The sequence below is a fragment of the Tamandua tetradactyla genome, chromosome 5 (assembly GCF_023851605.1).
Source record: "Tamandua tetradactyla isolate mTamTet1 chromosome 5, mTamTet1.pri, whole genome shotgun sequence".
Lineage (NCBI taxonomy): Eukaryota > Metazoa > Chordata > Mammalia > Pilosa > Myrmecophagidae > Tamandua > Tamandua tetradactyla.
This window is the reverse complement of record NC_135331.1, coordinates 6984966-7011253: the sequence shown is the minus strand read 5'-3', so window position 1 is coordinate 7011253 and position 26288 is coordinate 6984966. Positions and strand designations below refer to the sequence as shown.

The 26288-nt window shown below is 49.3% G+C and overlaps 1 protein-coding gene across 2 annotated transcripts in view; it reads left to right on the top strand.

Moving 5' to 3' along the window:
- TMEM132B (transmembrane protein 132B) overlaps window positions 1–26288 on the top strand; it is a 403264-nt gene that overhangs the window by 12839 nt on the left and 364137 nt on the right. Inside the window, exon 1 of one of the 2 annotated variants that reach the window (XM_077159553.1) lies at window positions 24213–24279. The exons of the other annotated variant lie outside the window; for it this stretch is intronic. The gene's annotated coding sequence lies outside the window, so the exon portion shown is untranslated. Of the gene's footprint in view, window positions 1–24212; window positions 24280–26288 lie in introns of those variants that run through there. 2 annotated transcript variants of the gene reach the window in all.

Sequence of the window (26288 nt, the reverse complement as noted above, 5' to 3'; positions counted from 1 at the left end):
GGGGTTGTCTGCTTCCTCTGAGAGTAGCAGCCTGGGTTTTCTTCGGGGGGATGGCTTCCCCTGCTTCTGGGGCCACACGGTTTGGGTCCTGGGGACCCTCTCAGCCCGGGTGCACCTCCCCCCAGGACTCAGGTGGATCAGGGTTGCGCCCACGAGCTGGGATGTCTGCTGGGGGCATGGAGAGGACCCCCGCTTCTCCGGCTGCAGTTGCTGAGCGGGTAGGATGGGCAGTGCAGAGCCAGGTACCGCATGCACGACCTGGAAGGGCTGTCCCTGCAGTGCTGGTGTCCTCGCGGGGAAGAGGAGCACAGGGGAAGCAGGGAGCACCGAGCCACCTCTGCAGTCACAGGAGGAAGCCACGTGGCAGCAGGCCCAGCCGACTGCAGGGCTGCGCCTTCCTGGGGGCCCCATTCAAGGGTCCGAAATCCACTGCTCCTGGTTGCAGCTGGAGCTTCTGCAGGACACCAGGCAACGCACCTTTTCTTCTAAAACCTCTCTGCGTTTGGTTCCCGTCCCTCGCCCCCGGTCCCCACCAAGTCCCGTGGAGGCTTCCCAGACCCATGAATGCCCCTGGCGCCTGAGTGTGCCACTAACATCGGGGCTAGAGACCGGCACAGGGCTCGACCGCTTCCTAAGCTCATCCAGCGCAAAGCAGCCTGGACATTTTTTTATCCCCTTCTCCTGCTTTACTTCCAGCGTGTAAAATGTCGTCAGACGGAGCAGATGCCATCTGCCAGTCATTTCTGAGCCAGGAACAGCTCCTTGTCCCCTGCCCCCAGTCAAAAATGTTCCCCAAGATATCTCCACGGCACCTGGCTGAGGGCTGGAAAGCTGAATGTCAAAGACAAAAATATTGTTGATGCGACCACCAAGAGCCTGTGCAGAGCTCACACACAGCTCCTAGGGAAAATGCGGATTTCACAGTGGCGGGGGTGGGGTGGGGGTGCCGCCCAAGTTACAAGCCATTTTAGATTGTAACGAATTACTTCTACAGCAAAACTCTGGTATCCAAACATTTACTGATGCCAGTATAGGTGTTTTTAGTGGTAGAGTTTTATGTTTTTTCCTAGGGTCGGTAGAATGTGAGTGCATATCTAGAACTTATGACATGTTACCATATATGAATATATGATACATATGTATAATGCTTTCCCCACAGACCACCTTCAAATGCTCTTCATTAACGAATGCTAGAAAAAATGTGTTTTTCCTGTTTCCTTGTGAAGTTGGCATATGTCACACGCTTGCATTTCTTATGTCAGCAGGAGATATGGCTGTGTAGCAGGCAGGGCCCACTCAGGGGAGAGAACCCGCCGTCATTTGAACACGGGGCGCTTAGTGTGACGAGGGTTGGAGCATATGGGGAGTGGCAGGTAGGAAGTAAGGAGAACTCTGATGACTTAAGGAATTAACAGGTTTAAGGAGCAGCCAAAACTCCGGGACTGAGATAGGGTGGCCAGGTATGTGGATCTTTCTGGAGTCACTAAATTGCAATCACCATCTTAATAATTATTGCCACCTCCTTTTATTGAGGAGTCCGTGCCAGGAGCCTTTACCTGCAGCACCTTGTTGAATTGTCTCAGCAGCCCTACAGGGGCAGAGGGTGAGGCCTGGACCCTTGCAGGTGGGGCTGGCTCAGGTGAGGATGGCTCAGGTGGGGCCGGCTCAGGTGGGGCCGGCGCAGGTGGGGCCGGCGCAGGTGGGGCTGGCGCAGGTAGGGCAGGTACAGGTAGGGGCTGATGCAAGTGAGGATGGTGCAGGTGGGGCTGGTGCAGGTGAGGATGTCTCAGGTGGGACTGGCTCAGGTGAGGCTGGTGCAGGTTGGGCTGGCGCAGGTGGGCTAGGTGCAGGTGGGGCTCCTTGAGCAGAGATAACAGTGAGCACGGCTCCCTTGCTCTCTCTCCATGCATTCTCCCCCTCATGGTGACTTTGGAGCAGCTGGGCTTCTCACCTGGCAGCTCCGGTTTCAGGTGTGCATCTCAGGAGGGCCCCTGCCAGATGCTGTGTCGCCAGTCGCCACCAACTTTGAAGCCACGTCTTATTCGCTGGAGGCCAGCCTGAATCTAGGGGAGGGATGCTCAACTCCATCTCTCCAGCAGAGGCTAGCTGAAGAATTTGTGCACATATTTTAAAACCGTCACAAGTGCTTTGGAAAAAGACCGCTGTGGGAAGGGCCCCTGGCAAGGGTTAATTATTAGATTACCTTGGAGATCTGGGACCCTTGATAAATCTGGTCCTGGGAGCCTCGGGGGAGAGGGGGATGGGGTGGGGTGAGGAGCTTCTTGGCCCTTGGATGCATCCAGAAGGTGCAAGGTATGGGATGGAGGGTGGAGTTGTCCCCAGAAAGTCCTGCCCCGTAGCCAGCGGCCCCTCACCTCCCCCCCGCCAGACATTTATTCTTCTGCTCGACTCCGGGAAAAGGGATTCGTAGCCAGTTGTTAGCATTCCAGGACCGTGGCAGCCGGCTACCTTCATCAAACCGAGAAACTGGAATTAGAATATTAATTTCACCTGGGGCGCGGGCACATTGTTTCTGTGCAGAGCACATATTTAGAAAGGGGGAAATGCAGCCGGCACCTTCCTCCCGGGGCCTGCTAGCCCAGAGGTCATATACCAGCGTCCTGGGCCACGCATAGCCCACGGGCATATCTCTTTGGCCCCGCCAGGGCTTTAATAGTTTTGAAACCAATATTTTAAGAGCCAGACGATTGAATATTAAATCTGGATTTCCCGCTTGTCTTTGCAAAGCCGGGGTAGATGGTTGCAGGGCGTGGGGGTCGTTTGGATGAGTCCCATTTTGGAAAGGGTATTGGCTGAGCGGCCCAAGGCCATGTGTCCTGCTGTCCAGAAGCCTCCTTCCCTTTACAATGCTGCCCCCATTTCCGTGGCTGTCCCCGCCCCCCCAGGCCAGGTAGGAGTTTTCGTGAATGGCCTCCAGTTGCACCATCCAAACTGGGAGCCACGCATCGCCACTGAGTGCTTGAAATATAGCAAGTTTTCAATTCAGCTCATTTCAGTGGAAATATATTAAACTCGAAGTGAATTTTCAGAATCGCACGTGGCTAGTGGCTCTCCTGGCTAAACCAACTCCCTCATTTGACAGTTGGGGAAACTGAGGCACGTGGCTTGTGCCGAGCAGCATCTTGAGTCCGGATCCGCCGGTGCGCCCGCTGGCCATGTCCAGTGTAAGAATCATCAGTGAAGCTGGGCAGGGGAGGGCCCCGATGGCTTAGCGGTCCTCGGCGAGGCGGGGGGTGGGGGGATGTTTTACTCAGGGCCTTGGGAAGATATTTGGGTTACATCTAAGGGCAGCAGACACCGGCCAGGCTTTGCAGGGGCCTGTTTCTCTCCGAGTGGCAGTGTCGCAGGAAGGAGGGGTCCTTGCAGGGTGCTCGGCTGTGGCTCGGTGGAGGGTCCCGTGTGCCCTTCGTGGCTTCACTGTCCCCGGACCCTCCTGGGAAGTGGCTTGGGCTCAGGGAAGTTATTTTGGGCTGCCCGCCACCCCCCCTCCGTGTGTCTCCCCCCAGCTCGGTGGTCGTCGGCGGCACCGATCAGTGATCGCACAAGGCCAGTTATGTTGGAAATCGGATTTGCTTGGGAAGGAGGCGCTGGGTTGTGGAGGAGGGTTGTGCTTGGATGCAGCTCTTGCCTAGCCGCGGGTTCAGCGGGTGGTGGGAAGTGGCCTGCGGACCCACGTGAGGCAGGGAGGGACACCTGCCGCCCCTGGAAGGCCTGAATGCAAACGGGGGTATCTCTTTCTAAATGCACTTTGGGAGCTGGTGAGCGTGGCTGAGTGCAGAGCCCAGACAACCCAGACCTGTGGGCTGCCTGCCCCGAGGTGGTGGGTGCGTGTGCTGGGGCCAGGGTGGGGGGCAGAGGTCACGGGATCTTGTTTGTGTTTCCCCGTTACCCACTCTTGGGTCAGGGGGCCCTTGGGGAGTTGGGTGGGGACAGCAGGGCCAGGGTGCACCTCCTGTTTACAGACCACGTCGGGGCTCAGTGGGCTCCACGGACCCCGCTTTGGCTGAGCAGGGAGACCCGGCGACTCAGACATGCTTCTTGATAGCATGAGGCCTTTCTGTTTTTCTTTTCTTCATTTCTTTTTTAAGAATTTTATTGTGGCTAACATATATATAGCAGAAATATTGTCATTTTAACTTTTTTTTTGTATGCTATATGGCAGGGTCACACTTCATTCTTTTTCCATGTGAGTATCCTGTCACTGCAGCACCATTTGTTGAATTTTTTGTTTGTTTGTTTTTTTGGGAAGTGCATGGACCAGGAATTGAACCTGAGTCTCCCACATAACAGGTGAGAAGTCTACCACTGAACATTCCTTTCACCCCCATTTTAACCATTTTTAAGCATTCAGTCCAGCAGCATTAATTATATTCGCAGTATTGCACTCCCACTCCCACTATCTGTTTCTAAGACTTTTTCATACCCGCCCCTAAACCGAAACCCTGTTCCGATGAAGCCATAACTAATACTGCTTCTCATCTAACTTTCTGTCCCTCTGACTTTGCCTATTCTAGCTATCTCCTATGCACAATACAATGTTTGTCCTTTAGTGTCTACTTGCCTCACTTAGCATGATGTCTTCAGGGTCCATCCACATTGACATGTGTATAAGAACTTCATTCCTTTTGGTGTCTGCATAATATTCCCTTATTAGAGGTAGGCTGGAGTTTGTTTCCTCGGTTGATGATGGGCATTTGGGTTTTTGTAACCTTTTGGCTGTTGTGAATAATGCTGTTAGGATCGCTGGTATAGAGGTATGTTTTGAGTTCCTGTTTAAAAACTTTTTTTTGGCGTATACCTAGGTGTGAAATTGCAGGGTCATCTAATCATTCTATGTTTAACTTCCTGAGGAACAGCTCAGCTGTTTTCCACAGTAACTGCACCATTTTTTGTCAGCCATGTATGGGGGCTCCAGTTTTTCCACCTCTTCGCCAACACTTGTTATTGTCTATCTTTTTATTATTTCCTTAGAGGTGTGATAGTGGTATCTCATTGTGGTTTGATTTGCATTTCCCTATCTTTTCTTTTTATATAGTATGGAATGCAGATGTTATTGATTCACCTAGACACGCTGTTTGTATGTATCCTTTCTTTATAGAAATTTAAAGCATCCCCTAAGCCCATATTTTTTCCCCTTCCTTGGAGGTAGTTACTGCTGGAATTGAATGAGTATCTTTTTAGATCATTCCCAGTGCAGTTTCGTATGCACCTGCCTCATTTGTTTGGTCATTCATTCATTTAACAAATATTTGTTTATGGAGCTCTCTTAGGTGTCAGGCGCTGTCCTAGATGTAGCAGTGGACGATTCAGGCAAAAGTCCCTGCTCGGGTGGATGGGTGTTCTAGTGGGGAAGGGAGGTGATGAGATAAATAAGTAAAACACAAAGCAAAGGGTAAGTGCTATGGAGAAAAATAAAGGGACTAGAGGGCTGGGGAAGCTGGGGGTGGGTGCCATTGTGGGTAGGTGTCCAGGAGACACCTGGCCGACAACACAGTGCTTGAGGATAGATCCGTGGCATGGGAAAGAGCAAACTACGTGGCTGTGTGGGAGAAGGGCGGCCCCGGCAGCTCCGTGGCAAGTGCAAAGGCCCTGGGGTGGAAGCATGTCTGATGAGTTAGAGGAGCAGTAAGAAGCAGTGCGGTTGGAGCAGAGAGAGTCAGGGCCAGCCAGATTGGTGACGAGGGGCCGGTTGCATAGGATCTGAGGATCATTGCAGGATTTGGGACACTGACCGCGAGTCCAGTAGGGACCCGTGGGAGAGTCTGAGCAGCAGAGTGGTCTGAACTGACTCCCAATTACAAGCTCCACTCTGCCTGTTGTGGGGGTGGCAGAGTGGGCCAGACTGCGGGCTGCAGGGACGGGGCAGGGTGGTGAGATTCGAGACCTGTTTGGAATCAGAGGCAAGAGGATTATTCCTTCATGGACTGAACATGGGGTATGAAAGAAAGATGTCCTGGGTTGTCTCTAGGACACAGGTGCCGGGGACGTCTCCAGGGTTTTGGGCCTGAGTGCCTGGATAAGAGGAGCTGCCATCAGCTCACCTGGGGATTGGAAACCCAGGACTGGGTATGCTGGGGTGGAGATGCTTGCTCCATACATAACTGGCTGCCTGGGTCTGGAACCTGCCTCCTGACCTCAGTGTCTGGCCCCTGCCGTTCCCCACCCCGCCACGTGACTCCTTCTCCCTGGCCACTTCCTAAAGCCAGCCTCCACCTGCAGACTGGCCCGTGCAGATGGCTGCTTCCCTCCTGTGCTGTCCAGGGGCAGAGCAGGCTGGGTCGGTGGCTGGGAGGCTGTGCTCAGTAAGGAGCAGGATGGAAAAGCAGGGGATCCACATGAAAATGAAAACAGCGCAGAGGAAAGCCTGGGCTTCCAGGCAGCCTCCCCTGCCTTCCCTTCCATGCACCGCATGCTGTGCCTCTTCACCCCCAGCCCAGGAGAGCAAGACGGGGGGCAGGTGAGCTGGGCGAAATGCAGACTCGTGTTGTTCAGAGGTGGGCGCCAGTGGCCTGTAAGGAGGACACGAGGCGCCCACACATCACGTGTTTGTTTGAACAGAAAACTGCTGAATTGGTGTATTTGGTGATTTCTCTCTCTTTTGGGGCCCCCGGTCGGATCGTGTTGAATTCAACCCTCTGCACCCCCGAGGCTGACTTTCTGAAGCTTTGGCTCTGATTTTCAGGGGCTTTGTTTTGTTTTGTGTTTTGTTTTAAATGCCAGGGGTTGCTTCCCTGACCCAGAGTTTCCTACCCTGACTGCACGTTAAAATTGCTTGGGGAGTGGGGGAGAGGGAGGGATGGCTTTTAGAGTACTCATGCCCCAGGTCTGTCTCCAGAGCTGCTGAATTTCGTTCATTTAACAAAAATTTTGTTTATGGAGCTGTCTTGTGTGTCAGGCACTGTCCTAGGTGCTGGAGATGTAGCGGTGAACAGTGCAGGCAAAAGTCCGCGTGCATGGGCACATTGTTTTTGGTTTCACAATTTAGAACTCTGTTTAATGCTTCAATATTTTTTGCATGAGCTAAAATATAAATGCACAGATAAAGGCTATGGCATTATCAACAGGTTCTAACTAATTGGCCCCACTATATATATATATAAATTATACAGATCAGTAGAGGAGTTGTGGATTTACAAGAAAATCATGCATAAAGTGAAGGGTTCCCATATACCACCCTATTATTAATACCTTGCATTGGTGTAGTACATTTGTTACAAGTGATGGTCATACACTTTTTTAATGCAGTATTATTGAAATTCATTCACATACCGTATAATCATCCAAAGTGTACACTCTGGTTCTCAGTATCATCACATAGCTGTACATTCATCACCACAATCAATTTTTGAACATTTTCATTACTCCAAAAAAAAATACACATAAGAATAAAAATAAACACGAAAAGACACCCAGAACACCCCATGCCTCCTATTGTCCTCTATATCTATCTTTTTTTTTTCTTAAACTCATCTCTCTATACACTGGATAAAGGGAGTGTCAGTCACGAGGTTTTCACAGTCATGAGGTCACACTGCGAAAGCTGTGTCGTTACACAGTCCTCTTCAAGAGTCAAAAACTATGGGAACTCACTTCAGTAGTTTCAGGTCTTTCCGTCCAGCGATGATAGCACACTTTTACAATTGTACTTTTCACTATAGATCCTGGTTGATTTAAGGGTCACTGTTTATGTTGGGCAAGCCCATGAATTTTAAAATTTTAATGCTAGTAGCATATATACAACCTTAAATTTCACCCTTTTTACCACATTCAAATATATAATTACATTCACCATCCATGTTGTACTACCATCACCACTGTCTCTTTTCTCTTTCCTTTTTTTTTTGCACGGGCAGGCACCGGGAATCGAACCTGGGTCTCCAGCATGGCAGGTGAGAACTCTGCCACTGAGCCACCGTGGCCCGCCCACCACTAACACTAAAACTTTTCCACTGTCCCAGATAGAAACTCTATACATGTTAAGCCTTAGTTCCCTATTTCTTACCCCAACCCCATCCCCCTGGTAACCTGTATTCTAGATTCTGACTCTATGAATTTGCTTATTCTAATTATTTCATATCAGTGAGATCATACAGTATTTGTTCTTTTATGTCTGGCTTATTTCACTCAGCATCATGTTTTCAAGGCTCATCCAAGTTGTTGCATGAATCATAACTTCATTCCTTTTTAGGGTTGAATAATATTCCACTGTGTACATATCGCATTTTGTTTATCCGTTCATCGGTTGATGGATACTTGGGTTGCTTCCATCTTTTGGCAATTGCAAATAATGCCACTATGAACATCAGTGTGCAAATTGTCTGTTCAAGTTCCTGCTTCAGTTCTTTTGGGGTGTACGTCTAGAGATGGGATTGCTGGGCTACACGGTAATTCTATACTTAACTCTCTTGAGGAACTGCCAAACTGCCTTCCATGGTGGTGGCGCCATTTTACATTCCCACCAGTTATGAATGGGTGTCTCTGTTTCTCTGCATCCTCTCCAACGTGTGTAATTTTCTTTTTTTTAAAAATAGTAGCCATTCCGGTGGGTATGAACTGCTATCTTGTGGTTTTGATTTGCCTTTCTCTAATGGCTAAGGATGTTGAGCATCTTCTCATGTGTTTTCTGGCCATTTGTGTATCTTTTTTTGGGGAAATGTCTATTCAGGTCTTTTGCCCATTTGTAATTGGGCTGTTTGCCTTTTTAAAAAAAATATTTTTGCTGAGACATCTTCACATGTATACAGTCCATACATACATGGTACACAATGTCTCACAACATTACACAATCAATGGCTCACAACATTGTTTGCCTTTTTGTTGTTGATTTGAAAGACTTCTTATATATTCTGCATATCAAACCCTTTTCAGATATTGTGGTTTCCAAGTATTTTCCCCCATTGGGTAAGTTGGTATTTTACTTTCATCTTAAAGTCCTTTGAGACACAAAGGTTTTTAAATTTTGATGAGGTCCCATTTACCTATTTTTTCTTTTTGTTGCTTGCATTTTGGGTGTCAAGTCTAAGAAACCATTGCCTAACACAAGGCCCCGAAGATGCATCCAATCATTTCGTTCTAGGAATGTTATAGGTCTTGCTCTCATATGGAGGATGTTGATCCATTTTGAGTTGATTTTTGTATATGGTGTGAGGTAGGGGTCCATCTTCATTCTTCCCACTCTTATTTTCGAGATTTTTTAAAAGTTGATGTGAAATTCACATAATGTAAAAGTAACCATTTTAAAGTGAGCAATTCAGTGGTATTTAGTACATTCACAATGTTGTGTGACCATCACCTCTATCTAATTCCAAAAACATCTTCAGCATCCCAAAAGGAAACCCTGTATCCACTGAGCAGTCACTCCCCATTCCCTTCCCCCAGCTCCTTGCAACCATCACTCTGTTTTGTCAGTATGGGGTCACCTGTACTGGAACCATATAAATGGAATCTTACAGAATTTGGCCTTTTGTGTCTGACTCTTGCACTTAGCATGATGTCTTCGAAGCTCAACCATGTGGTGATATGTATCAGAACTTCATTCCTCTTTACAGATGAATAACATTCCATTGTACGCATGGATCACATTTTGTTTATCCAGTCCCCTGTTGATGGTTACTTAGGTTGTTTCTACCTTTTGGGTTTTGTGAATAATGCTGCTGTAAATGCTGGTGTACAAGGGTCTGTTCACGTACCTGTTTTTTATTCTTTTGGGTATCCCGGGGCACTTTTTAAAAGCCCCATGAGTGATTCTAATGGACAGCCTGGGTGGGTGGGTGGGAGTGGGGGAGTGTACAGTGGCTGGCAGTGAAAGATCTGAGCTGGGCAAAAGACCCTTTTATTTTTCTCGAAATGGTTTCTAACGGGTCACTCTGCAGCCTCGTTTGCAGTGGTGACTCCTTCTACCCAGGTGCTCTCTGTGAATAACTGCCCTGTTGGATTTTTCTGATTAGCCCTTGTCACTGTCTGAATTAATCTTCCTTTGTTGGATGTAGGGATGGTTTCTTTGTGTATTACCTGACTTCCCTCACTCGAGGCTACAATGTCATCTCTGAGGATGGAGGCCATGATTGCCTTGTTCCCTCCAGTATTCCTAGCCCCTTCAGGAGTTTCGGGCAGATGGTGCCAAGTTAGGCTCTCTCCTGAAAATGTCAGGGCCAGATGGCTGCTGAATCTGCCTCTTGAGTAACTCACTCATTCACCAGTCCACTCATCCATTTACTCATTTAACAATTGTTTATTGATACTTACTGTGTGCCTGCATTGGACTCAGGTGCTGGGGACAGAGAGGAGTGACAATGCCTCATCCATCAGTGAGCTCTGCCCACCAGGGAGAGAGACATGCAAAGAGCCTCAGGCCAGTGCAGGGAGTGTTACTGTGATGGCAAGGATGGGGGGGCAGGACCGTTCTGGTTAGCTTCAGGAAGAGGTGCAAGTGACAGAAACCCATTTCCAACAGCCATAGCTAACAAAGAAAATTTAATGGTTTATGTAACTGGAAAGTCCTGTATAAGCTTCAGGTATGGCTGGATCTAGGACCTCAACTGATGTCATGCGGATTCAGAATCCCTCTCTGTCTCTCAGTGTTCGTTTGTTCTCTGGTGGCACATTCTAAGGCAGGTTTTTCTCAAAGACAGCCTCTAGCAGCTCCAGCTTAGCATATCCTACCAGTGTACAAACTGCAGCAGGGAGAGACTCTCTCTTTTCTGATGGTTCCCTCCAAAGTCTCAGGCCTGGCTCTCATTGGCTGGGATTGGCCATGGGTTGATTCTTGAGCCACTCATGTCCCTGATTGGCCAGGCCTGGGTCATGTGCCTCTCCTGGAGCGGGGAGAGGTGGACTTACTCTGCCTGCAGCACTGAGAGGTGGACTCACTCTGCCTGCAGCACTGAGAGGTGGACTCACTCTGCCTGCAGCACTGAGAGGTGGAATCACTCTGCCTGCAGCACTGAGAGGTGGACTCACTCTGCCTGCAGCACTGAGAGGTGGACTCACTCTGCCTGCAGCACTGAGAGGTGGACTCACTCTGCCTGCAGCACTGAGAGGTGGACTCACTCTGCCTGCAGCACTGAGAGGTGGACTCACTGCCTGCAGCACTGAGAGGTGGACTCACTCTGCCTGCAGCACTGAGAGGTGGAATCACTCTGCCTGCAGCACTGAGAGGTGGACTCACTCTGCCTGCAGCACTGAGAGGTGGACTCACTGCCTGCAGCACTGAGAGGTGGACTCACTCTGCCTGCAGCACTGAGAGGTGGACTCACTCTGCCTGCAGCACTGAGAGGTGGACTCACTCTGCCTGCAGCACTGAGAGGTGGACTCACTCTGCCTGTAGCACTGAGAGGTGGACTCACTCTGCCTGCAGCACTGAGAGGTGGACTCACTCTGCCTGCAGCACTGAGAGGTGGACTCACTCTGCCTGCAGCACTGAGAGGTGGACTCACTCTGCCTGCAGCACTGAGAGGTGGACTCACTCTGCCTGCAGCACTGAGAGGTGGAATCACTCTGCCTGCAGCACTGAGAGGTGGAATCACTCTGCCTGAAGCACTGAGAGGTGGAATCACTCTGCCTGAAGCATTGGGCCGAGAGGCACAGCAGAGGCTGCTGGTCTGGCAGAAACACAGGGAGCCCACTCTAGGGCTCCGGCTTGTGCTGAAAGGAGAACTTGCCAGATATTCCTCCACTGCCCTCTATCGAGATCCACTTGCCATCCTTCCCTGCCTGCTCCGAGCCTGGGAAGCCGGCCTCCGAGGGCTGCACCTCCTGGACTTCTTGTCCTTTGACTTCCAGTCAGATTTGGTCAGTGAAAGACGGAGGCCAGAGACAGCAGGGAGGAGGGAGACTGGAGCAACCCCTTCCTGCTGTCCCTTCTATCTGTGCTGCTGTGTTTCTGCCAGTGGCCTCGTCTCCTTCTACGACCTCTGTTCCCTTGGGGAAGCCGTTCGTCCCAGCTGCAGCTCTCACTGCTTTTTCCCCTGTGCCTGGAGGCCGTGAGGATGTAATGGCCATCCTCCAGGATTTTGGGAAACAGGCTTTTCCCCAAAATCTCTTCATTTGAATCCTCCTGGTAGTTCCTTCCTGCCAGTGCTCTGATGGATAAGGAGGAAGTGTTTGCCACTGAGTTCATTTCCTTTTTTTTTAATACACACTATAACATATAAACAAAGCATAGAAAGAAAAAAAGCAATAGTTTTCAAAGCTTTCTTCAACGAGTAGTTATAGGACAGATCCCAGAGTTTGTCATGGGCTACCCTACAATCCTCTCAGATTTTTCCTTCTAGCTGCTCCAGAATATAGGAGGCTAGAGGAAATGAATATTTTTTTATCATCACAATCGACTTTTTTTTCCCTTTTTTGTGAAAAATAACATATATACAAAAAAGCAATACATTTCAAAGCACAGCACCATAATTAGTTGTAGAACAGATTCCAGAGTTTGGTGTGGGTTACAGTTCCACAATTTTAGGTTTTTACTTCTAGCTCCTGTAAGATATTGGAAGACTAAAAAAAATATCAGTATAGTGCTTCAACAATCATACTCGTTTGTTAAACCCTCCCTTCTCTTTATAACTCCACCGTCACCTTTGATCTTTCTCCCACTCTTTAGGGGTATTTGGGCTATGGCCATTCTAACCTTTTCATATTGGAAGGGGCTGTCACTAATATGGGGTAGGGAGATGGAACTATCTGATGTTCTGGAGAGGCTGGGCCTCTAGGTTTGGGCTTATTTGGTCCAGGGATGTATTTGGAGGTTGTAGGTTTCTGGAAAGTTCCCCTAGTGCATGGAACCTTTTATTTCCTTTGGACGCTGTAAAAAGCGACCACAAACTGAGTGGCTTTAAACAACACATGGTTATTGTCATATGCTGTCCTGGGTTTGGAGTCCTAAGTCATTCAGTGTGGGTTATGATCCAGGTGTCAGTGGGGCTGGCCCCCCCGCGGCTCCCAGGGAGACACCATCCTTGGCCTTTTCCTGCTTCTAGAGGCCGTCCACACTCCTCGACTCAGGGCCCCGTCCTCCTCCTGCAAAGCCGGCAGCCTCGCATCCTGTCCCCTCGCAGCTCGGTTCCCACCGTCACACCTTCTCTGCCTCTCACTGCCCGGCTCTCTCTTTAAGGGTGCTTGGGCTTACGTTGTTCCCACCTGGATAGCTCAGAATGCTCTCCCCATCCAGGGTCTTTAACTGAAGCCCCCTTTGCCCCTTTTCCTAGGGCTGCGTAATAAAGCACCAGCAGCCTGGGTGTAACACAGTTACTCTCTCATTGTCCTTGGAAGGCAGGAGCCCCAGATCACGGTGTCCCAGGGCCGGGCTCTCAGAGATGCCTCTTCTTAGCTTCTGGCATTTGCCGGCATCCCTGGCCTTCCCGGCCCGCAGCGGCGTCCCCCCAGCCTCTGTGTCTAGCCCCCCGTGGCCACCTTCCCACCGCGTGTCTCCATCTTCCCCGGCCTTCTCCACTCCGCTTCTCTGTCTCCTGGACTTCTGTACTTGGGCGTCCCTGGAAGCTCCGATGCCCCCTTTGTACCCTCCCCCGGGCTCCCCTCTCCAAACCCACAGCCCTGGGGGCCTCAGGAACCGAGCATGTCCCTCAGTCCCACGTGGCCCCTGGATTGAGTCCGTTGTCGCTGCCGGAGTCTCTCTGCACCGAGCCTGTGGGCGCAATTGACAGGATGCTAAAGGACGCTAAAGAAAAGGGCACTGCTAACAGGCCTGTGATTAGTTCCTGAGAAAAGGAGCGAGAGCAGACGGGCCCTGGGCCCTTGGCGGCCCCTCCTGCCCCAGGCCCTGCAGATGTCTGGACAGCAGGGGCGCGCCGGCGCCTGGGAGCCTGGGGGGCCCTGCACTGCACCCACCCTGGGCCGCCCACCCGGGGCCGCCTGTGACTCTGGCGACGCGCGTTAGGAGCCGCTGAGCCGCAGCAGATGCCCACCTGCACACGCTGATTGGTAATTACAATGCAGCTTGCCACTCCGATTAGATGGGGCAGCTGAGTTCCTGCGGAAGAGGTTTCCTTCCGTGTTGTGCAATCGCAACATAGGACGCTGGCCCTGGCACCATCAAGAGTTACGGAGATGCACACGATGTCAGAGCACAACCTTGGAGCCGGGGGGCCAGGGCGCTTGGAGGTCAGGGATGGAAAGCGGGGGGCCAGCCTCTGGCTGGGTCAGGGGGTGCCGGACAGACGCAGCCTGGCATGGTGGTGGGGCCTTGAGAGCTCCAGGGGTGCAGGTTCAGTAGATGGCTCAGGCCATCCTTGACTCCTCTCAACCTCAGCACCCCCGTCTTAAATATGAGGGGTAACCACACTTACCACTCAAGGGGTTCTGAGTTTCAGAGCTCAGGGTGCATTTTGCACATACAAAGTGTTTCTTTTCCCTATAGACTGCCCTCTCTTTCCCACCGCGTGGTTACTTCTAAATGGTGCCAACAGGCATTACATATTGGAATTGAAACAGTCCGTGCTCTGAGCCAGCGATCCCACGTGGGGGTATTCACCACGTGAGACACACTTCTAGGTGTGCAAAACGTCCCCATAGTGACTGCAGCGCCTGCTCCCCCAAAGCAGAGATGTGGGAGTAGCCTAAACTGGTTAAATAAAAATGGTGCATCCATGCAGTGAAATTACTGTGCAGCTGTTAAAACACCGAGGCCGATCCATCCACATGTGTATGGAACTGGCTCTAAGATCCTATTAACAGAGCAGGCAAGGCAGAGATCCGGGGGCGTGGGTGCCGCTGGATGTAGACAGAGCAATGCACTTATGCATATGTTTGTGAAAACGTGAATGGCTGCTTCAGGATTCCCATGAAATGGGGCACCGCTGATTCCTTCCCGGAAGGCCAAACAAAGGTTGGCTGCGGGACGAAGATGAGAAGAGACTTAACTTTCAGTGTATACATTCATCTGTGCCTTTGGAATTTGGGGCCATGTACATTTATTATGTATTTCAATAATCATAATTTTAAAATATTTGAAAAGAAACGTAAAAGGCGGCTTCCCAACCCTCCTCCCTAACACTGCCCCCCAAAAAAAAGAAATGAGAAAAAGAGTTTATTTTAGGTATTTTGCACAAATTCTCTCACTGAGTGTTCGTGGCAGTGGTAGCTTCTTCTTGGAGAGCTTTCTGAGTTATCTTTCTTCACTGTAGATTTGTAAAACTCGTATCTGGCTCCTGGATTTCTTAATGCAGAAACGAGATCTTAAACGCCCACGACGGGGCATTCTGGGGTGGGAGAGAAGAGAGGCTTCCCCTGGCTGTGTTGCTCATTGTCAGCCGCAAGTTGGATTTGGCAGTGACCCTGTGCTGGGGCTGTGAGATGGGTGGTGGGAGTTTCCCCCCCGCCAGCCGCCCCCTAGCTGGGCCACTGGGGGCCACCCCCCGCCATGAAGCCTGATGGCCCCATAGATTTTCTTATCTTCCAGAGAGATATCCCAGATATGGGTAACATGGAGGAGAGGCATGTCATTCTTGTTGAGACCTGATTTTTTAATTTTTTATTAGAAGGGCATAGCAATTCCACTCCCAGCATATACCCCAAAGAACTGACAACATACGTCCACACAAACACGTGTACGTGGATTTTCTTAGAAGTGTCATTCCCGGTAGCCAAGAGGTGGAAACCACCCACATGTTCATTGATGGGTGAATGGATGAGCAAAATGTGATCTGTCCACAGAGGGGAATATTAGTCAGCCCTGAAAAAGAAGCAATTCTAACACAGGTGACAACGTGGATAAACCTCGAAAACATGAAGTGAAAGACGCCAGACACAAAAGGCCATGTGTTCTAGTTTGCTAGCTGCCAGAATGCAATATACCAGATATGGAATGGCTTTTCAAAAGGGGAATTTAATAAGTTGCTCATTTACAGTTCTAAGGCTGAGAAAATGTCCCAATTAAAACAAGTCTATAGAAATGTCTAATCAAGGCATCTAGGGAAAGATACCTTGGTTCAAGAAGGCCGATGAAGTTCAGGGTTTCTCTCTCAAGTGAAAAGGCACATGGCAAACACAGTCAGGGCTTCTCTCTCGGCTGGACAGGCACATGGCGAACATGGTGTCATCTGCTAGCTTGGTCTCCTGACTTCCTGTTTCATGAAGCTCCCTGGGAGACGTTTTCCTTCTTCATCTCCAAAGGTCACTGGCTGGTGGACTCTCTGCTTCATGGTGCTGCAGCATTCTCTGCTCTCTCTGAATCTCTCCGAAATGTTTCCTCTTTTATAGGACTCCAGTAAACCGATCAAGACCCACTCAGATGGGTGGAGACATGTCATCCCCTAATCCAGTTTAACAACCGTTCTTGACTAAATCACATCAACCAGGGAGATGATCTCATTACAGTTTCAAATATATAGTATTGAATAAGGATTATTCTACCTTTTAGAAATGGGATTTATATCAAAACATGGCTTTTCTTAGGGGGTATACTTCCTTTCAAACCAGCACACCATGTAATGTATATTTCCACGTATAGGAAATATCCAGAATAGACAACGATCTAGCAAGGCAGAAAGTAAATGATTGGTTGTTGGTGGGGGAAGGAATAGGGAGTGACTGCTAATGGGTTTTCTTTTGGGGCGATGAAAGGGCTTAGGGCTTGGTGGTGGCACCAAATGCCGCAGAACCGTTCACTTTAAAATGGTGAATTCTGTGGGCCTCGAGCAAGAGGCATGGCTGGGGTGTTGTGGGACCTGGGGCCTTTAACAGGAACGAGCGGCCTTCATGGTGGGGTTTCAAGCGGCGCCCCAGGGACCCGCGGTGGACACGGAGAAGGTGTTGCTGCAAACGTGGTGGGTGAACCGACACTAGGCCATGGCCTTTCCCCTGCTGGGGGTTATGTTCCTGTTGCTGGAGCGCCAGGAGACAAATGTGGTGGACTTAGTGACCTCTGACTAGGAGACTGACTTAGATTTTTTCTCATGAACCGCAAGGGCATAACAGATCATGAGCTACTCCAGTGCTCCCCTGGCACCTGTTCCTCCTCCGCCGTTTTCTGGGGAGATTGGACCCTCCCCCACTCCGCGCCAGGTGCCCTGAGCCCCAAAGCTGCCCTGAGGTACCCTTTGCCAGGCCTGGACCTTCCATCATCCCTCAAGGCTGCAGGGCACCCGCCTCCTTCCACTGAGTCTTTAGTTCAGCTGGGCAAGTCCGCTTTGGTGGGTGGGATGGAATAGAACCAGGGACTTAAGCCTTGAATTGCCCAAGGCAGCATGAAGGGTTTCTTGTGCATCCTTCTGGAGTTTCTTTATGCAAATACAAGCAACAATATTATACATTTTCTCTACTTTATGCATCCTTTATGCATTGCTCTGAGCCCTATTTAACACTATCTTGGGTGAGGGAGCTGTTTCTCATCAAGGCTTGCAAAGGGGCCACCTCTTGCCCAGGCTGAGACTGTTTTGTCCCAAGCTGCATCTTGCAGGAGCCAGGGGTGCTCATCCTCACCATCTGGAGGTGTGTCTAGAAGGCTATAGGATTTTGCTCAGCTGCAAACCTTCACAAGCCTTCAAGATGATGCTGTTTCTTGGAGGCCCAGCCATTGTTTATACAAGTGCAGATTAAATCCCTGTGAATTCTGTATTGATTTGATTGGGCACCCTGCCAGTCTCAGGAAAGGCGGAGGTGGTGGTTCAGGCTCTTCTCAATCAGCATCTCCATGAGGTCTGGAATGAGAAAGCTGACCTGGGCTTGTGGTTTCTAATGGTGGGTGGCAGGCACCACTGGGCTCCAGCTTTTGACATTTTCTTGGCCAAGGCAGCTCAGTCAGCAGGTCCTGGAGGCTGCAATAGCCTCCTAAGGGGTCTCCCTGCCCTGACACTAATCCTCTTGTGTCTCCTTTTCAGATAATAATCAGAGTGAACTTTTTAAGATATTGAGTCAGTTCATGTCCCTCCTGCTGCTGCAGTCCCCACCACGGCCACCAGTTCTCTCAGAGGAAAAGCCAGAGTCATGAGCATGGCCCATGAGTTCCCTTCCCTCTTGTTCTTCTCTGGCCACTGGACTTCCTTGCTGGCCCTGAAGGAACTGAGCATGTACCTACCCCAGGGCCTTTGCATATGCTGTTCCTTCTGCCCAGAATGCTTTTCCCTGATGTATACCTGGCTTGCTTCCTTAGTTCATTCATGACCCCAGTCGTATGTCTCTGTATAGGTGGGGATTTCCCTGGCCACCGTGTATATCATAGCACCCAGCACTTTCTCCCCACTTTCCTTGCTTCGATTTTCCTCATAGCATTTATAGCTGCCTGGCATAGCACCTAATGATCTCTTTATCTGTGTTTTGCACTAGAATGCTAGCTTCTTGAGCATAGAGACCTGTTGGCAGGTCACAGCTGTCTCCCCAGGGCCTAGAACCGTGCCTGGCTCACAGTAAGTACTTGGCCAGGACTAGCTTAATGAATGTTTAGTGGGCACTTAGCTCTGTAGTCAGCACGTGAGGGTTCAGACAGAATAAGACAGGCCCATTGTCTTCAAGAATTTCAATATCTGTGTGGAGAGATGAATGGTCCTTTTATCCATTAGGCTTTATAGGCGCAGTGCCCAGGACTCATGATTGCCTGCAGGATCCTTAAAAGGTTTGAGACCCGAAAAAGTTACTGGTTCCAAAATATGAAAAGAAGATGGCAATCTCAAAACTAGCATTCCGACAGCCACAAAACATATATAATGAGCAGCATTAATGAAATGTTGATCATCAACTGCCATTTGCCTCAACTCTTATAAAATAATTTTATGTTATGTGGGCTGCAGAAGCACTTAAGTATTTTTAAAGCATTATGGGTGGGGCCTCTGAAAGGAAGACTGGGTTTGGGAAGGCCCTAAAAACTGTCCTGGAGATAACTGCCTGAAACGGAGTGATTAAACAGGGTGTAATTAACCCCTATAGAAACAGTAGAAATTCAGAGTGGGAGAGGGAGCTATGGGGAATTCAAGGAAGGCTTCCTAGTAGAGGTGTGATTCAGGTTGGGCCCTGAGGATCTGGTAAAAATTGGAGAGCATAAGATGGGAGGGAGGCTGGAAGGAGAAGTAGGTTTCCTCTATTCGTGGGACAGAGCCTGATTTGCTGAGGCATTTGGGAAAGAAATTGGCCTTCCAGAGAGGTCGGTGAAACAGCGCCCCCTGATGGGAGGATCGTGGCCAGGCATGTGGTGCAGACTCAGAGGCCACTGCAGTCTTTGGAGGCGAGTGTCTGGGTGCAAATCCTATAAAATCTTCCCCCTGTACACACACATAAGAAAAACTGGATGGCTGCCAAGTCTTCATGCCCGTATTCTATGACCAGGCACGTGCTACTTCAGCAAGACATGGAGAAAAACAGCGCCACATAACCCTTTACTGGGAAGAGAGTGAAGGGAGCAAGTGGGTATTGTGGTGCTGAGGGGCATTTGTTTCTGTGCCCTGTTCAGCTGCCTGGGTTTGCTGCGGCTTTTGTTGCTGCTTATGGATCCCGTATTCTTCCATCAGAGATTTGAGGCAGCGTTCTGCAATCAGCCAGCATGACATGATTAAAACAGTTAGGGCTGATGGAGAGTAAGGGAAAGTTGAAAGTTGATGCAGTGCAGAGGCAGGTCAAGACCAGAAACATGCCAAGGGGCTGCCTATAAATTTGGCAAGGGCCTCCCGGCAGCCAAAGCAACTAAGGAGACGAGCGCAAGCTCCACGCGTTCCATAAATTTAGCCATACAAGGCTTCCTCAGCACCTGGGCGTTCAGTATGGAAATTGCTGTGGTGACATAATCACCTGGGGTGTCGGGAGTGATAGCGCATGGGCATGTTTGCCGGTGAACTGACCGTGTATATTTTCACTTCCAACTCAGCCTCCTGGGGCAGGTCTTCCTTCCAACCTTGGCCCTGCTCTTTTTGGGCTGGATGGGTCTCGGTTGTGGGGTCTGTCTGTGCAGGGGAGGGAGTTCAGGAGCATCCCTGGCTTTTGCCCCCAGGTTGTGACAACCAAAATCATCTTCATGTTCCGTGGGGTGGGGGTGGGGACGAAGTTGCCCCCCCAGTTGAGAATCACTGCCCTATTGTAAAAGGTAGTAACTGCTCCTGCCCATCCTGTATCCCGTTAGATCAAGATCTTTGCTGGACAGATGGTGGAGAAGGTGGAAGTTCAGGCAGAGAGCATCACGGGAAACCGCGAGTTCTTGCGGAAATGTAGGGTTTTAGGAAGTCGATGGAAGTGATGTTGGTGAATTGGAACCACAGTAAAGCCACGGACCATTGAGGACCCCCCCCCCCCCACCACCAACTAGAGCAGTTAGTGCTGGGAGAATAGGAAATGGACAAAACCACTCATCTAACCCATGCTTCAAAATAGGATGGTTTGAATATCAAAGGCTTAAGAGATAACCCTGGGAGAAATGATGATGGCCTGAAATATTTTAGTAAAAACGTGCATCTTTACCATCGTGTTACAAAAGTCAAACAGAAGGCAAGGTTTTGGCATCCTGCTCATAACGTTTTTCTTGGGCCAATTAGGCGATTACTCTCAAAATTTTATTCATGACTTTGTCAAGGAACTGGCATAGAGTTGTTATAATTTACACGTTGTAAAACATAAGAAAAAGAGGCTTATTGCAAGATTTTTTTCAGATAAAATCCTAGTCATGCCTTTTTTGTGTGTGTGTGCAATTTCAGTCTTTAAGCGGGTGTATTTCAAGTGGACTTTTCAGGGTACCAGTTATTCTCAGATATTAAGGACCCCTGGGAGCAGTTGCCTTGGAGATACAGGCTGTTCCCCGACCACTGCATTATGTTGAAACATCAACGCCGTCCCTCTTTGGTGTGTGACTATCTTGTCAGAGGCAGGCCCCCTTGTACCTCCCGAGGGACTGGAGACCCTGCAGATGGACTCGTGTCCAGCAGGTAGGGGCCCGGCCCTGGGGAGCCCACCTTCTCCCAGGGATGACAGACTACGTGTGTTTGAAGGAGAGAACAGGACAAAGACCAGCTGCATATCTGATGTCATTTCTTTTAGAAAAGCTTCCACCTTTCCTTTCACTGGCTTTTTCTAAAAAATTTGCTTTATTGCGATACAACTCACATACCATACAATTCATCCATTTAAGATGTATGATTCAGTGGTTTTTTTTTTAGTATAGTCACAGAGTTGTGCAACCATCATCACAGATAATTCTAGAACATTTTCATCACCTCAAGAAGAAATACCGTACCCTCCAGATACCATCTTCTTATCCTCTGCCTCAGCCCTAAGCGACCACTGTTGAGTGCCTGGTAGGGATGAGAGCCTGCTGTCTATAAAGCTAGGACTGGCCACATAATTTACAGGGCCCGGTGCAAAATGAAAATGCTCAAAAATTATTAAGCATTTCAAGAGGATGACAGCAGAGCCTTCAACCAAGCATGGGGGCTCTTGTAGCTCTGGAGCGGCAGAGCTGGGATTTAAGCCAAAGCGGTCCTTGTGCAGCTGCAATGTGGATACCTGAACACTGCGGGGCTCCTGTGCCGGGGTCTGGGGTGCAGGTGTAAGCCACCTGCCAGGCAGCAAGGAGCAGACTTCCTAGAAGCCAGGAGTTGTTGCTAGGGACTGCCAGGGCTGCTGTCTGCCTGCTTCAGGCCCTCCCTCCCACGGTAGCATGCAGCCCAGCAGCGCAGAGACAAAGGCCTAGCCGGCTACTGTAGAAGATACTACCAGTCCTGCCCTCATCCCTCTGCCATTAACGAGCTGGTCCCACATCCACCAACACCTGGGATTTTTTACCTGTGGGTTTCTTCTAGCCATCGGGCCCACTCTGCTTGTTTGTGGGACTGAACAGAAATGCACGGGAATAAATGCCTTGCAGGAGAGGCTGGATAGAGCCTAGCTCCCTGATGTGAGATAACTCGGAGGCTGGCGTTCTTTGCTCTATCCTTGGGTTCCCCAGCAGGAAGGAGCCCCAGCTGCCTTCAGTGGTATCTGGTTTGATAATGCACCTTTTGTTGATGCCCTTCCTTTCTTTGCCTCATTTCTTTGCTTTCCTCCTGGGATTAACTTGGTGTGTCAACTTGGCTAAGTTATGGTGTCCAGTTATTTAGCCAAACACTGACCTCAGGCTAGCAAGGAGGTATTTCATAGATGAGATCAGCATGTACAGTCAGCTGACTTTAATAAAAGAGATGATATTTGATCATATGGGGGTGGGGGGGTGTATATACCCTTAGTTGGTCTTAAGAGGGAGAACTGTGGGTTCCAGGGATCAGAAGGAATTCTGCCTCAAGACTCCACCCTCCACTCCTTCCTCAGTTTCTGGTCTAAGGAATCTGGACTCAATACTTCAACCTCACTGTTACCAGAATTTCCAGCCTCTGACCTGCCCTACAGATTGTTGCCAGCTTCCACAATTGCATGAGCCACTTCCTTATAACAAATCCCTTTATACACATATCCTGTTGGTTCTGTTTCTCCAGAGAACCCTGACTGATACACTTTCTACTGCTTTCTGAGGTCACCTCCCAAATCAACTACTGAAACTCACATTCTGGTCTTGGATCTGCTTCTGGGGGAATCCAAAAAGATGGTCAACCAGCCACCTCATAAGCACAAGGGTTTGGCTTCTCTCAACCAGTGCCTGGAAGCTCACCTCTTCCCTTCCCTTGACTTCTGAGCCCTTGAGCATGGACTGAGGAATTTTGCTGAGGTTGTATTGGCCAGAATTTCCTTGGTCTCTACCTTCCCCAACCAGCTGCCTTCATTAGCACTGTGGGGGCTCTGGGGACCCCATGTGTGAACCACTGCAGATGGTCCGTGTGGAGGAGAGATTGGGTATGGGGTCTTGATTAATGGAGACTTGTGAAGGTCAGCCCGTGTGGGGTGGGAAGGCAGAGCAACCTTCTTGGATGCTGACCCTGAAGAGATGTGGGGAAAACGGCAAGCAGTTTTGTGCCTTGATGTTCGCTTGCAGGGTCTCAGCATTTTCTGACATGCTTCTGTTTCCATCAGGCTTGACTGGAAATCACAGGGAGAATGAAACGCAAACGCCTTTGCCACGGGTCTAGCGTTCAGGGCTGGACCTTTTCAAGATGGATTCCATGGCTGGAAATCTTTGGGGGGTGGTGCATATTTGGTGCCTGGGGGGGTGGGGGGGATGGACACAATCTCTTGGTAGAAGAATATGAAGTTCCGGGGGTGAAGGGCACAGCTCCGGGGGTCAATCTTGATTGGTCTAAACCAACTGTAGCAATCAGCTCCCTCTTTGCAAGTGATTGGCTTAGAGGCAGCCACATGACCGTGTTCCAGCCAATGAGGCGAAAGAGTAAGTGTCTTGGGGGATTGTTTGAGACCTTTCCCCCTTAACAGAAAGCTGCTTAGGGAAAGCTGCCCCCTTTCTTCTCGGAGCAACGGAGCAACGTGAGGCCCGATGACTGGACCTGTTGCAGCCACAGTGCAGTGGGGAGGGCGGGCAGGAAGCGGGAGGAGAGCCTGGGCCTGCTGCCGCCTCTGCCTCTGGATGAGTGACTGGCACGTGTCCTGATGGCTTAAGCCACTTTTAGTTGGATTTTCTGTTACTGCAGACATGTGCATCCTGCTGGAGAAGGTCACTGTTTCGGAGACGTCTTTACGGGGAATTCTTTAATATTCTCACACTTGACGTAGGACTTGCCTTTGAGCTTTAATACATTAGAACCTGCTTACGTTTTGCTCCTGGGTTATGTAAAGTCAGCCTGACCTAAGGTGGTCCTTGCTTGACGCCAGTTGGTTCGCCCTCCTGCCTTCCTGGGAGAGGGAAATGAGATCTGTTTTAGTGAGGCCTGTGGTACCTGCATAAGAAACAGAGGGGGAGATAGTGAGACAGAGAGCGCGAGAGACACACACACGGACAGGGAGCACGGGAATTTACTGCTCACATAAGAGAAAATGAGATCGAACTCAAGGCTCAGCTGTGTCATGGACAGTGCCTCCCCCCTCGTGGCTTTGCTGTCCCCTGCCAGCTCTGTTCTCAGGCAGGTTTCCCGACCAGACGACAGGCAGAATGGCTGCCGATGGGCAGACCCCTGGCCCCCAGCCTGGCCACCCTGCTGAGAAGGGGCCCCCTCTTACTCCACCGCTTCCTCGTCCTCCAGGCGTACCAGCAAAGCCCCGGGAGGAAGGGGGCGGGTCCCGGGGGGGGCGGGGCCGCCTGGGTCATGTGCCCATCCCGGGGCCAATCGCCATGCTCAAGGGCATAGGAGGGCGCGGATTGGCCCGTGGCCCTGGGTCACGTGCTGGGACTGGCGGTGGAGGCGGAACCCGGATTCGCAGAAGCAGGAGGGGAGCTGCCTGAGGCTGTCTGAGGTATGTGGGGAGGAAAGGTGACACTGCCAGTTTCCTCTAGTTTCCTATCTTAACTGCTAGTTGTTGAGCCTTTTGTTAAGAAAACCTAGCACGTGAGTTCAGCGTGTAGAGGAGAAGAAAGTGGCTGGAGCTGTGGAGGTGGGGGGAGGGGCGGGCGTGTGAAGGTGGCAGAACGATTTTTTTTTTCTTAAACTTTTTATTTTCAAATAATTTCCAGTTGATTCTCAGCTGCTTCAAGTTTGAGAACCACCGCAGTAGAGAATGGGGGGTCGGGGGGAAGATCTCTTTTGGTAGCTAGTTAGAGGCAGGTACACACTTCTGTTTTCTCTCTTCCTTTCATGGGCCAACCTCAGAGTTCCAGACATGTGACTCTTTAGATCACGTCAGTCCCTGAGAATTGGATACACAGGGAGTCTTACTTGGGTTCCTGCAGGAACACTTGGGCAAGTTTTTCTCAGTAAAAGCAATACAGTTTTGTGCCAATGATTTAGAAATGTATTTTTTTAGTGAGGGAGCTCTTTTTTGTCCCCAAGAGATATTGTGTAGGAACATAGAATAACGCTGTTCTGATAGGACTTGAGTTGGAAGCCCCACCCACCAAGTCATAGTTTCAAAACTCTAGGATTCCATATACTTATACATTTTTTCTCCCCAAAATAAAAAAAGTAAAAAAAAGAGATACCCTTTTCTGCTGGTTTGAAAGGATGTATGTCCCCTAGAAAAGCCATGTTTTAACCTAAATCCCATTTCGTAAAGGCAGAATAATCCCTGTTCAATACTGTATGCTTGAATCTGTAATTAGATCATCTCCCTGGAGATGGATTTAATCAAGAGTGGTTGTTAAACTGGATTAGGTGATAATATGTCTCCACCCATTTGGTTGAATCTTGATAAGTTTCTGGAGTCCTATAAAAGAGGAAACATTTTGGAGAAAGAAAGAGATTCAGAGAGAGCAGAGAATCCACTAGCCAGTGCTTTGAAGATGAAGAAGGAAAAAGCCTCCCTGGCTACTTCATGAAACAGGAAGCCAGGAGAGAAAGCTAGCAGATGACGCTGTGCTTGCCATGTGCCCTTCCAGCTGAGAGAGAAATTGACTGTGTTGGTCATGTGCCTTCTCACTTGAGAGAGAAACCCTGAAGTCATCAGCCTTCTTGAACCAAGGTATCTTTCCCTGGATGCCTTTGATTGGACATTTATATAGACTTGCTTTAATTGGGACATTTTCTCAGCCTTGGAACTGTAAACTAGCAACTTATTAAATTCCCCTTTTAAAAGCCATTCCGTTTCTGGTATATTGCATTCCGGCAGCTAGCAAACTAGAATACCGTCATACTAATCACTTAATGCTTAAAAAAACACATACACTTGGTAAAAACAGTTTAAATAGTATATAAAGTTACAGGAGCCAGCTACTTTTGTGTTCCTCCCCTCCAAAACCTAGTGTTTCACCCTAGAGATAACACTGTCCTTTCAGAACCCCATTATGTTCACATATCAGTGTGTGAACATTCTTTTGATATAAATGAAGGGAAGAATACTACACATGCTCGTCTGCCTTTTAATTTTAAAAAGTTAGTTTATATTTTAGAGCTCTTTTCACATATACTTGTAGATAGACCTGCCTCATCATTTGTAATGGTTGTGTAATGTTCCACTGACAATATATATCATAATTTATTTAAAGATCCCCCTTTGATGGGTATTTATGTTGTTTCTACTTGTTTTTCTGTTATAAACAATGCTGATGTGAACATCCTTGCCTTTCCATGCACCATTGCCATCTCACCTTCCTTTGCTAGGTCTTGTCTTAACTCTTTGTGGAGCTCCTCCGATTGAGTTTTTCCAGTTGAAGGAGATGAGGTTTGAAAGTGAGGTGTAGCCCATATTGTAGGGACTTGATTTCTTCAAATTCCTCTTGAAAGAATATTTTCTTAAAAAAAAATCAACTTCTTTTCTAACTTTTTTTTTCTAATTTTTACCAGCTTTTTTTTTCCTAGTCGACAATCCCT